This window comes from Gopherus evgoodei, chromosome 2 (genome assembly GCF_007399415.2).
Source record: "Gopherus evgoodei ecotype Sinaloan lineage chromosome 2, rGopEvg1_v1.p, whole genome shotgun sequence".
Taxonomy (NCBI): domain Eukaryota; kingdom Metazoa; phylum Chordata; order Testudines; family Testudinidae; genus Gopherus; species Gopherus evgoodei.
This window is the reverse complement of record NC_044323.1, coordinates 92,538,106-92,550,278: the sequence shown is the minus strand read 5'-3', so window position 1 is coordinate 92,550,278 and position 12,173 is coordinate 92,538,106. Positions and strand designations below refer to the sequence as shown.

At 41.1% G+C, this 12,173-nt stretch overlaps 1 protein-coding gene across 1 annotated transcript in view; it reads right to left on the bottom strand.

Annotated features, from left to right (window-relative positions):
* Window positions 1-12,173, bottom strand: part of EPDR1 (ependymin related 1) — a gene marked incomplete at its 5' end in the record, with an annotated part of 48,337 nt that overhangs the window by 35,134 nt on the left and 1,030 nt on the right.

Here is a 12,173-nt window from a genome sequence, read left to right as displayed (position 1 = left end):
GTAAATATTATACATACACATTCTTCTGTCTTGGTTACAAATCTGATCTTTATGGATATAAATAGCTGAGATATTTAGGATCATTGAATACATATCATGAATGGTAATTTCCCATTGCTACTTTCAGTGAAGTATAAATTATGCTAAAAATGTGAAATCATTTAATGTGTATGTGTTAAGGAGAAAACCCTACAGGCTCGATAAAGGGTGCTGATGGTTCTGAATGCAGCAGAACCAGTGCTCTGGAAAGAGGAGTTGCAGGTAGAATTCCTTGGAGGACCTCCACACACCAAGCAAGCAGCAGGACACACTTCCATGGCAGCTTCCACACCAGCCCTATAAAGTGTGGGGGCTGGGGGAGGCTCAGGATGCGGATAGGGAAGGTCAGCAAAAGGATGAGATCATGATCAATGTAGCGGCAACTTCACAGATACACCAACCAAAGTCCTGCGCATAGAGGGCTTAGTGGCCACAGAGGCTGCTGCAACCCAGTTGCTCCAGTAGTAGCCCTAGAGCAGTGGGGCTAGGAGGATTCTCTCCTTCAATCCTCACAGAACTCTACTGCACAAGGCATATTTACTTGATTTTCTATAAAGGAGAGAACTTTGGCCCGAATATAAATATGGTATCTATCGGACTATTGAGTATGAGGGGTCTCCAGCCCAGTGTTTCTAAGTTATTTTCTATTGCTTTTATTTCTGTATTAGTTTGTTCACCAGTCTTCTTCTAACACAATCTAAAGATCTAATCTGATTTAATACATTTATTTACACAATGTCTTCATGTCTCTCTCCTTCTCTCTCCTTCTGTTTGGGCTGCCTGGCATATATCTTCTTTCCCACACTTTTTAAACATCCCAACATGCAATTTTCTCTGACAGACCTATGCTTATATTGGATTATTTGGCAGTGAGTGAGTTACTATTATGTAAAAGTATGTTCCTGGGTTGAAAGCACAAATTGCATAGAGGTTAACATCAGCTTACAGCAAAATGAAGGAATGGGGGACCTGCAAGTTATTTTGCCCTATTATCCTACCATGCCAGATCATTAGATGCCACAAAATCTCTTAAAGGCAGATCCTTAGCTGGTGTAATTTGTCATACTTCCTTTGACTCTAATAGAGCTATGACAATTTACACCAGCTGAGAATCTGTCCCTTAATATTTATGGTACTGATAAACCTGCCATTAATAAGCAAATAATTTTATATAATTAAAGAAATTGTGTCAAGTATGTTCACCTTATCATGATCAAAGAAGACTACAAGAACGGCAGCCTCCAAAGAAGGGAATAATTCAGTTGGGGCTTCGTTGGTTGTGTATTATATGTCCACCCCAAACTCAGGCGGATAAATCCTTTGTGATATTATCATGTGTCCTCTTTCATTTTATGTATAGTCCATATAAGAATCAGCAATAACATGAATCTATATCAAAGAACACAGAGGCTGCAAAGTGAAGCACGCATGACATGGTGCTGAAAACACCTGAGCCTTGTCCACACTACAGCCTCTGCCATTGCTACCAATGGTGAAGCTGCACTGGAGGTCAATCATGGGTTCTAAGTGAGGTGTTTATAACCTATGCTTGAATAAAGGTAGTTCTGACATATAGTCTTTGGACCTCTGAAGATAAATGTAATGTTGCCAGTCTGTACCATCTCAATTACATCAAACCTCAAGTTGAACTAGAACCTAATATAAAATCATGAATATAAAGATTTATTTCATAGTGTTTGTATAACTGCTCAGTCACGTCATCACCGCTGTCTGTATCCTGTCTGTAAACACAGAACAAATTCAGAATTTGAAAATATATATATTTGATTCAAAGACACCCAGACGTACTCTACTCCTAGTTCAGATATGGTTTTGCTTTACTTTTATTAATAGTAGTATTATAGTAGTGTTTAAAGGCAGCAGTCAAAACTGGGGCCCAGTGTGTTAGATATTGCACAAACACATAGCAGAAACGGTCCCTTTCCCAAAGAGCTTACAATCTAAATAGAAGAGACAGACCCAGTGGAAGGAATAAAGTATTATCCCCACTTTATGAGGTTCAGAAATATTAAGGGTTTAATCCAGCTCCCATTAAATGCAATAGGAACCTGGTCGATAAAGGACTATGAATTAACAGTGATTCTCACTAAGAAGACATCTTTTTTAAACAACCCCTCAGCAATATTTAGAATCTACAAGACAATAAAGATCCCCTGAGAACGTCAGAGATACGAACACCTTGGAAATGGCAGATGAAGCTATAGGCAAAATTATCAAAGTGCCTAAGTGACTCAGAAGCCTAGGTCCTATTTTCAAAAGTGACTTAGGCACTTAAAAGCTTAATAGTTACTTAGGTTCCTAAGTCCTTGTTAGTTTTGAAAATGGGATTTAGACCCCTCAGTCACTTAGGCAATTTTGAAAACTTTATCCCTAGTCATGTTTTATTTTCCTAAATGTTGACTAGCAAAAACCACTCTCAAAATCAAGTCTGAGAAACAAGTTTGCAGTCACTCACTGTTATGAGCTCAATGATTTAGCTTGTTAAGTCATCATAATGGCCACAGAAACAAAATGAATAACATAATTTTAATAGGTCAGACACAACTGTTTTTCTCTTTACAACTGCACATTCTTAAACAATTTAAGAATTGGCTCAAGATAAATCAGAGACACCTGCCCATACTCTTGTTTATTTTGAAAAGTGATCATCTCATCTCTGGACAGATGCTGTTATATTTGCACCTGACCATATGGCTCTTCTTATCAGTCTGGGAGAAGGATTGACACAAATATGCAGACAGGCTACAGGACTGCAAGATGCACTTGCCTAATCATAGCACTGTCCCTCCTTTACAGCATCAGCAGCTTTTGTTCTCAAGTCAAAGAGTTAAGCAGATTCATAATTCGTGTCTGTCCTTTCAAATACCACTGAGACTAGAGAAATTATCAATAATCACTTTTGTTATTAAATAAATACTATCATATTATAATAGTTCCGTTTTTTTTTATCTCCATTATTATTGCCATTATAATAGGTGCCAAAAGGTATTGACCGTACTGGGGTCCCATTATGCTAGGCACTATACAAGCATACCTACATTTTAGTTCCTGTCCCAAAGAGTTTATTGTTCATGACACACTTATAGAAGGTTGAAAATGAAATTTCTTCTTCTCTTGATGTGCTGACCATGCAGTGAATTTAATATTTTTCTTGTATTTCTTGTAGAGTAGAAGCTAACACCAATGTGGATTTCTTTTTGTGTATATAGAATCATAGAATTTAAGGTCAGAAGGAACCATTATGATCATCTAGTCTGACCTCCTGCATGATGCAGGCTACAGAATCTCACTCACCCACTCCTGTATCAAACCTGTGTCTAAGCCACTGAAGTCCTCAAATCATGGTTTAAAGACTTCAAGGTGCAGAGAACCTTCCAGCAAGTGACCCATGCCCCATGCTGCAGAGGAAGGCGAACCCCCTCCAGGGTTTCTGCCAATCTGCCCTGAAGGAAAATTCCTTCACGACCTTAAATAAGGCGATCAGCTAAACCCTGAGCATGTGGGCAAGACTCACCAGCCAGATACCCAGGAAAGAATTCTCTGTAGTAACTCAGATTCCACCCCACCTAACATCCCATCACAAGCCATTGGCCATATTTACCGCTAGTAGTCAAAGATGAATTAATTGCCAAAATTAGGGTATCCCATTATACCATCCCCTCCATAAACTTATCAAGCTTAGTCTTGAAGCCAGATATGTCTTTTGCCCCCACTACTCCCCTTGGAAGGCTGTTCCAGAACTTCATTCCTCTGATGGTTAGAAACCTTTGTCTAATTTCAAGACTAAACTTCCTGATAGCCAGTTTATATCCATTTGTTTTTGTGTCCACATTGGTACTGAATTTAAATAATTCCTCTCCCTCCCTGGCATTTATTCCTCTAATATATTTATAGAGAGCAATCATATCTCCCCTCAGCCTTCTTTTGGTTAGGCTAAACAAGCCAAGCTCTTTGAGTCTCCTTTCATAAGACAGGTTTTCCATTCCTTGGATCATCCTAGTAGCCCTTCTCTGCACCTGTCCCAATTTGAATTCATCCTTCTTAAACATGGGAGATCAGAACTGCACATAGTATTCCAGATGAGGTCTCACCAGTGCCTTGTATAATGGTACTAACACCTCCTTATCTCTACTGGAAATACCTTGCCTGATGCATCCCAAGATCGCATTAGCTTTTTTCACAGCCATATCACATTGGTGGCTCATAGTCGTCCTGTGATCAACCAACACTCCAAGATCCTTTTCCTCCTCTGTTACTTCCAGCTGATGCCTCCCAGCTTCTAACAATAGTTCTTGTTATTAATCTCTAAATGCATGACCTTGCACTTTTCACTATTAAATTTCATCCTATTACTATTACTCCAGTTTACAAGGTAATCCAGATCTTCCTGTATGATATCCAGGTCCTTCTCTGTATTGGCAATACGTCACAGATTTGTGTCATCTGCAAACTTTACTAGTACGTTCCCACGTTTTATGCCAAGGTCCAGTAATAAAAAGATTAAATAAGATTGGTCCCAAAACCGATCCCTGAGGAACTCCACTAGTAACCTCCCTCCAGCCTGACAATTCACTTTTCAGTATGACCCATTGTAGTCTCCCCTTTAACCAGTTCCTTATTTGCCTTTCAATTTTCATATTGATCCCCATCTTTCCAATTTAGCGAATAATTCCCCATGTGGAACCGTACCAAATGCCTTACTGAAATTGAGGTAAATTAGATTCACTTCATTTCCTTTGTCTAAAAAATCTGTTACCTTCTCAGAGAAGGAAATCAGGCTGGTTTGGCATGATGTACCTTTTGAAAAACCATTTTGTATTTTGTCCCGATTACCATTGACCTCAATAACCTTGACTACTTTTTCCTTCAAAATTTTTTCCAAGACCTTGCATACTACAGATGTCAAACTGACAGGACTGTAGTTGCCTGGATCACCTTTTTCCCCCTTTCTTAAAGATAGGAACTATGTTAGCAATTCTCCAGTCATATGGTACAACCCCTGAGTTTACAGATTCATTAAAAATTCTTGCTAATGGGCTTGCAATTTCATGTGCCAGTTCCTTTAATATTCTTGGATGAAGATTATCTGGGCCCCCTGATTTCGTCCCATTAAACTGTTCGAGTTTGGCTTCTACCTCGGATGTGGTAATATCTACCTCCATATCCTCATTCCCATTTGTCATCCTACCATTATCCCTAAGCTCCTCATTAGCCTTATTAAAGACTGAGGCAAAGTATTTTAGATATTGGGCCATGCCTAGATTATCCTTCACCTCCAATCCATCCTCAGTGTTTAGTGGTCCTGCTTCTTTCTTTGTTTTCTTCTTATTTATATGGCTATAGAACCTTTTATTATTGGTTTTAATTCCCTTTGCAAGGGAAAACTCTACATGGCTTTTGGCCTTTCTAACTTTATCCCTATATGTTCTGACCTCAATAAGGTAGTTTTCCTTGCTGATCACTCCTATCTTCCATTCCTTGTAGGCTTTCTTCTTTTTCTTAATCACTACTCTGAGATGCTTGCTTATCCAGCTTGGTCTTCAATTTCTGCCTACGAATTTCTTCCCCTTTATTGGGATGCAGGCTTCTGATAGTTTCTGCAACTCTGACTTGAAGTAATTCCAGGCTTCCTCCATCTTTAGATCCCCAAGTTCTTCAATCCAATCCACTTCCCTAACTAATTTCCTTAATTCTTTAAAGTTAGCCCTTTTGAAATAAAAAACCCTAGTCACAGATCTATTTTTGTTTATTCTTCCATTTAGTTTAAACTGAATTAGCTCATGATTGGTCGAACCAAGGTTGTCCCCTACAACCATTTATTCTATGAGGTCCTCACTACTCACCAAAACCAAATCTAAAATGGCATCTCCTCTTGTTGGTTCAGCAACTACTTGGTGAAGGAATCCATCTGCTATTGCATCTGGGAAAATCTGAGCCCTAGTATTATTATTACTAGCACTTGTCCTCCAGTCTGGGAAGTTAAAGTCTCCCGTCTCTGTATGTGCATGTAAACGCTGTGAGGGGCCAGGAGTGAAATTGTCTGAGTCCTGCAGCTATTGTTCTCCTTTCAACTGAATCCAAAAGGTATCAAAAAAGATCTACACACTCATGCTAAGTTGGAGCTCGCAAAATATAGCATGAAGGTAAAAATAGCACTGAGCTTCTTCTCCATTGCCTCATTGACTCACCCTATTATCTTTGAAAGAGATCACATTCAAAAACAACAAATGTCTCAGACCCCAATGTGTAAAATAGGGATAATGATACTTACCACATTTATATGATGCTTTTCATCCATGGATCTCAAAGCACTTTACGAGAACTAGTTATTACTGCTACTATATACTATTGGCACACTTAAGTTCCTTCCAGCATTAGACAGTAAAGATTTAAGATATTCCCTATTTTTAAAAAGCGAAATACCACAATAACTGGTAATATCTCTAGGACCAGGATGAATGTTTTAAGCATGCTCAGTGAACATGATATGATAGCACTACTGGAGTGAACTATGGAATACGTAATACATCATGAGATGGCACATCTAGTGGATGAAAATTATTTTTTTCTTTATTATTTGTATTATGGTAGAACCCCATGGTTCCAGCCAGAATTGGGGCTCCATTGTGCTGGGTGATGCACAAATGTAAAATAAGACAGTCCCTGCCCCAAGAATTTTATAATCTACAGTAATCTGAATAACACAATGCAGTGGAGAATGGCAGAAGACAGGAGTGAGTGAAATAGATATACAGGGTTGCATTTATTAGCTAAAACTGGGATTTTCAAAGAAGTTAGGCACCGAGCTCCCATTTGAATTCAATATCCTTTGTAAATCTCAGCCTAAATGCACAATTTGCAGACTTCAATGTTTGTTTGTTCTTAAATAAGGTAAGTGAAGAGGAGATATTAATGAAACCCTAAGAATATGTCTACACTGCAATTAGACACATGTGGTGGCCCGTGCCAGCTGACTCGGGCTCACGGGGCTCAGGCTGCAGCACTGTTTAATGGCAGTGTGCACTTACAGGCTTGGGCAGAAGCCCGGGCACTAGGAGCAGAGGTGGTGCTAGCCCATTGAGGGCCCTAAGCAGGAATATTTTTGCTCTCCCCAACACACAACACATACTAATAATAGGGGGCCCCCTTGAGCTGCTTAGGGCCCTAAGCAATTACTTAGTTTGCTTACGCCTACCGCCAGCTCTGTCTAGGACCCTGGGAGGGAGGGTTCCAGAGCTCAGGCTGCAGCCCAAGCCCGGAAGTCTATACTGTAATTAAACAGCTCCACAGCCCAAGCCCCACGAGCCTGAGTCAGAGTCAGCTGACACGTGCCAGCTGTGGTTTTTAATTGCAGTGTACACATACCCTAAGAAGCCACCTACCTGGCTATTATCTTTACGCAGTTCACTGTAGGCATCATGGCTGAAGTGGGTATGAAAATACCACATGATTTGTTAGTTTCATTTGGGAGCTGCGGGCAGTCATGCCTGTGGACGGTCAATGTAAACAAATTATCTTGTGGCCCGCCAGCAGATTACCCTGACGGGCCGCAGGTTGCCCACCACTGATATACATACATGGAAAGCCCTAATAAGTATAGTCCTTACTACGGCTACCATCCTGCAAGCAGGTAGACCCTTGCACCCCTGTGGATCCCACTGATATCACCCAACTTCAGTGGGGCTGGGCATTGGCACAAGAGTCACACAGCATGGAACAGTTTGCAGGATGAGAGCCCATATTTGTAGGATTTAGAAAACATTTTATTTACAATTAAATTAAATCTTTGGTTAGCACTGATTACTGCATCTTAGTTACATTTGATGTGAGTAAAGTTTGTATATTGCTGATCATGGGAAGCGTTACTAACAGTTCTCTAGAGGGTTGCATAGCAGTTTTGTTTGTTTTTGTAGTCAGCGCCTTGGCCTAATTATCTTTCTCTTGACAATAACAAAACAGAAGTTGGGAGACAGAACTATTTTTTTCAAAAGTCTGGACAATTCCTTTTGATTTTAACTTCTGATGCCTTCAGGATACGACTATGTCCAAAGTAAAATGAAGTTGTGATCACAACTTGAGGCCTGATCCAACACCTATTGAAATCCATGGAAGTCTTTCTATTGACTTCAGTGGGAGTTGGATCAGGCCCTTAGTGGACACTATTTGCACATGCGATAAAACCTCCCTACAATTTTGTATGACAGGAAATCTGCCCACCAGAGATAGTGAAGGTCAGAGGATTGTCTGCAATAAATGAATGGTACTCCTGGGGGAATGCTGTGTCACTGCACGTGCACAGAATTTATGTCCTCCACAGATTTCTTTGCTTCCCCGCAGAAAAATTACTTCTGATGGGGTAGCAAAGGGAAGCCACAAGAGTGGTAACAGGCAGTGCAGGCTGGTCAATCTGGGCACCTGGAGCAGCTGGTAGAAATGTAAATCACTGCCAGAGGGAGATAGGTGGTTGTGCGTGTGAGACAGAGTGATGCTGTCCCTCTCACTCGTTATTGCGGCTCACTTGGCATGGAGGGGCAGGGCTTCGGAGTGTTTCTGAGGAGCTAGGAGTAGGGAAGGCTCTTGTCCCCTAAGGCAGATCATAATGTATACTCCTGGGAGACTTCTGAATGCAAAATTTTGCAGAAATTAATGTAAATGCAGAATTTCTTTTCCCCCACAGAAATGGGCTGCAGGGTCCTGTGGCTGGGCTCTGGGCGAGAGGGGAGGTGGGTATCTGGGCCGGCAGGTCCCCTTGGCTGGGTTCTTGTAGGGAGAGGGTTCAGGTGTATTGGCTGGGGAGGCATGGCTGGGCCCTGGGAAGGAGGGGTTGTGGGTGTCTGGCTCCCCAGCTGGGCTTGGGAGGTTGGAAGGAGGCAGAGAAACAGGAACTGGGTTTTCACAGGCATTTTAACTCTCTACTCCTGGGGGAATTTGTGTGTGTGTCTGTATTGTTACAGACATACTTGCTGATAGGTATTTTGAAATAAATTACCAAAATAATTGAAACTGGCGTGATTATGTTGTGTTATTTTGACAAACAGAATTTACAGAATTTTAAATTATTGTGTGCAGAATGTTTTATTTGTTGGTGAAGAATTTTTTTATTTTTTGGTGCAGAATGCCCCCAGGAATAGAATGGGTAGCACTAATGTAGGGAGGCTTTGACTGCACCTGCCTGCCCTGTGCCCAGCTCTATCATCCTACACATAATTGAATCCAGTCCAAACATATAAAATATTCAAAATATTAAAAAAAAATTTAAAAAACAGAATAGTCAAATAATACAGAAATATGTTTATGCAAACATGGGAATATGTGTTGTAGTTTGCATATCAGAACACAATACAACATTAGCTTTTCTAATGCAGTTCTAGGTTGATTTTCAAAATAGAAACAAATGTAGAACTGATATATGAAGAAACTTGTACCTCATAGGCCTCCTGAGATCAATTTAAGACATGTATGACAAGGAACAGATCCCAGGAATGAATTACCACCTTTCATGTTTGACCTGTCTTATATTTAACACTGTTAAAACTGTTCCTTTTCAAAATATCACTAAAAGAAAAACCAACAATTTAGAAAGGGAGAAGAAAATTTAGATTTAAAACAGGATACCGAATAAAAATGTTGTGACAACCATTCTGACACAGAAAAAGAATTCAGGAGCATGCAGTTTAGAAAGATTTTAAAAATGATTATATGATGCTGGAAAGAATGGAAATTAACAATAAGATAGCAAAAGTATTATTTATGTTACATTTTAGTGCATTCAGAACTGCGTTAATAGTTAAAGTATCTGTCAATTCATGCAAGCAAACAGTACAGTTTGTAAATGTCAATAATTTTGAACTGATTGATCTGAAGTTTGGGTGGCCACAGGATGGGGATCAGATCTCCTGAGGGAAAATCCTGACCCCAGTGAAGTCAATGGGAGTTTTGCTATTGACTTCAATGGAGGCAGGATTTCACCCATATTTCTAGCTCTGCCATTGGTTCTGTGTGATCTACAAGTCTCTTAACCTCTGTGATTCATTTTACCTATCTGTAAAATGAGGTGCAGTGAGAATAAGTATTTGAGATAGTTGGATGAAGGATGTGACAAAGTACTGGGCAACAGCAGCTGAGCCAGCACACTTATCCAGGATATTAGCTGGTGCAAGGGTTCAGTGGCCTGAACAGTGGAGGAGACCCTGCAATGACTGGTAAAACAACAGGCAGAGAGGCAGAAGATGCTGCAAAGCTTCCAGCAATTCCACCATCTGGAGAGGCAAGACTTACGTGCTGAGCAACAGATGAGCCTGCAGGATTTTATAAGAGAACAAGCCAACAAGGAGAAGCCGCTTTTACTGCAGGTGGTGAGTTCTGCAGTAGTGAACAGCAACTAGGCACTGGCCCTGGGGCTCTGTAAGATGGGCCCTGCGGACAACCCCGATGCATTCCTGGGGACCTTCCAGAGGGTGGCCGAGTGTGCAGGCTGGTACAGGGAAACCTGGGCTATCCAGCTAGCCCCTTTTTTGACTGGGTACATAAGAACATAAGAATGGCCATACTGGGTCAGACCAAAGGTCCATCCAGCCCAGTATCCTATCTACCAACAGTAACCTACGCCAGGTGTCCCAGACGGAGTGAACCTAACAGGTAATGATCAAGTGATTTCTCTCCTGCCATCCATCTACACCCTTTGACAAACAGAAGCTAGGGACACCATTCCTTACCCATCCTGGCTAATAGCCATTAATGGACTTAACCTCCATGAATTTATCTAGAGCTCAAGTGGCCTTTATGGCCCTGAATGATGAGCAGGCCAGGGATAATGGATGCTCTGGTGTTGGCACAGTTCCTTCAGGGCCTCCCCAAGAATAAATTTAAATGGGTTTGATGGCTTCAACTGATCTCTTTTAATGCAGCTACAAAACTGATGGAAAAGTTTGAGGAGGTGGATCTATCAAGAAAAGCGGGTCAGCTCTATAAAGGACTGGGGTTTGACATGACATGTTTCCAGTGCAGGCATCGGGAACACGTGAAAAAGTTCTGCCGTGTGGCAGAGGTAACTCTGGAAGTCGGGAGGAGGATTAATTGGAAGCAAGTTCGGGGAGTGGACAGACTACCCTACCCTGTTGTGTTGGGCACCAATTGGAACCTGTTCCCATTAGGAAAAGAAGGTGGTGTTAGGGGGCCATAGGCAGGGAAACAGAAAGCCTGAGAGGAACGAAATGTAGCCCAAGTGAAAGAGAAAAAAACCTAAATAACAGAGCCTAACTCAAGTGAAAGGGGAGAAAAAGAGAGTCCTCCCAAAAATTGATGGGGAGAGGAGGGAATTAAGGAAGTAGAAATAGTGGAGAAAGACAAGACAAGCTCCATAGTGGAAGTTGAGGGACCCATGGAGCCCACCAGTACAAGCTGGATTCCATCCAGGCAAGTCATGCACCAGTCAAGTGCTGAACATCACCCAATACACTAAAGTTGGTTTGTAAAATGGTGTGATAGCAGACATCGTGTTGACAGGTTGATACTATAGCTAAAATATCACTTAAGGTTCCTTACTAAAACATATTAAATGAAATCACCCAGTAAGATTCACAAGCTGCCACTGATAAATATACCCATCATAAAAACAGAAGGCCAAATCTTGCTCTCAACTAGGCCAGTGTAAAGTCAGAGAAATTTCACTGACTTAAACTAAGTTCTCATTTTACACTGGGGTAAATGATCTGAATCTGATGAAAATGTTCAGGGCAGAATCAGCTCCAGGATGTCCACCAACCTGTGGGAGTCCAATTTTTGGGAATGGCTGTAAAGTGAGCTACAAAATCTGCCAAATTGCTGTGGCTGAAATAAATGATTTCTTGTGACATTCTTTGGACACGCTCACAGCAGGATAGTAAAACTGTGACCCGGGATGCATAAATGATATAATTAGCATGCAGCAGCAGAGTGATGAACAAACTATGGGGAAACTAGGAGAGGAAGAAAAAAATGCATCCCCTGGTTGCAAACTGAGTAATGTGCTGCTGATGAGAGGAATGGAATGGAATGGAAACTCTCTCTGGGCCTTTATACCACATGGGTATAGGTATGTGGAGGGGGGAAGAAGGGGAGTGGGGCTAGAGCCC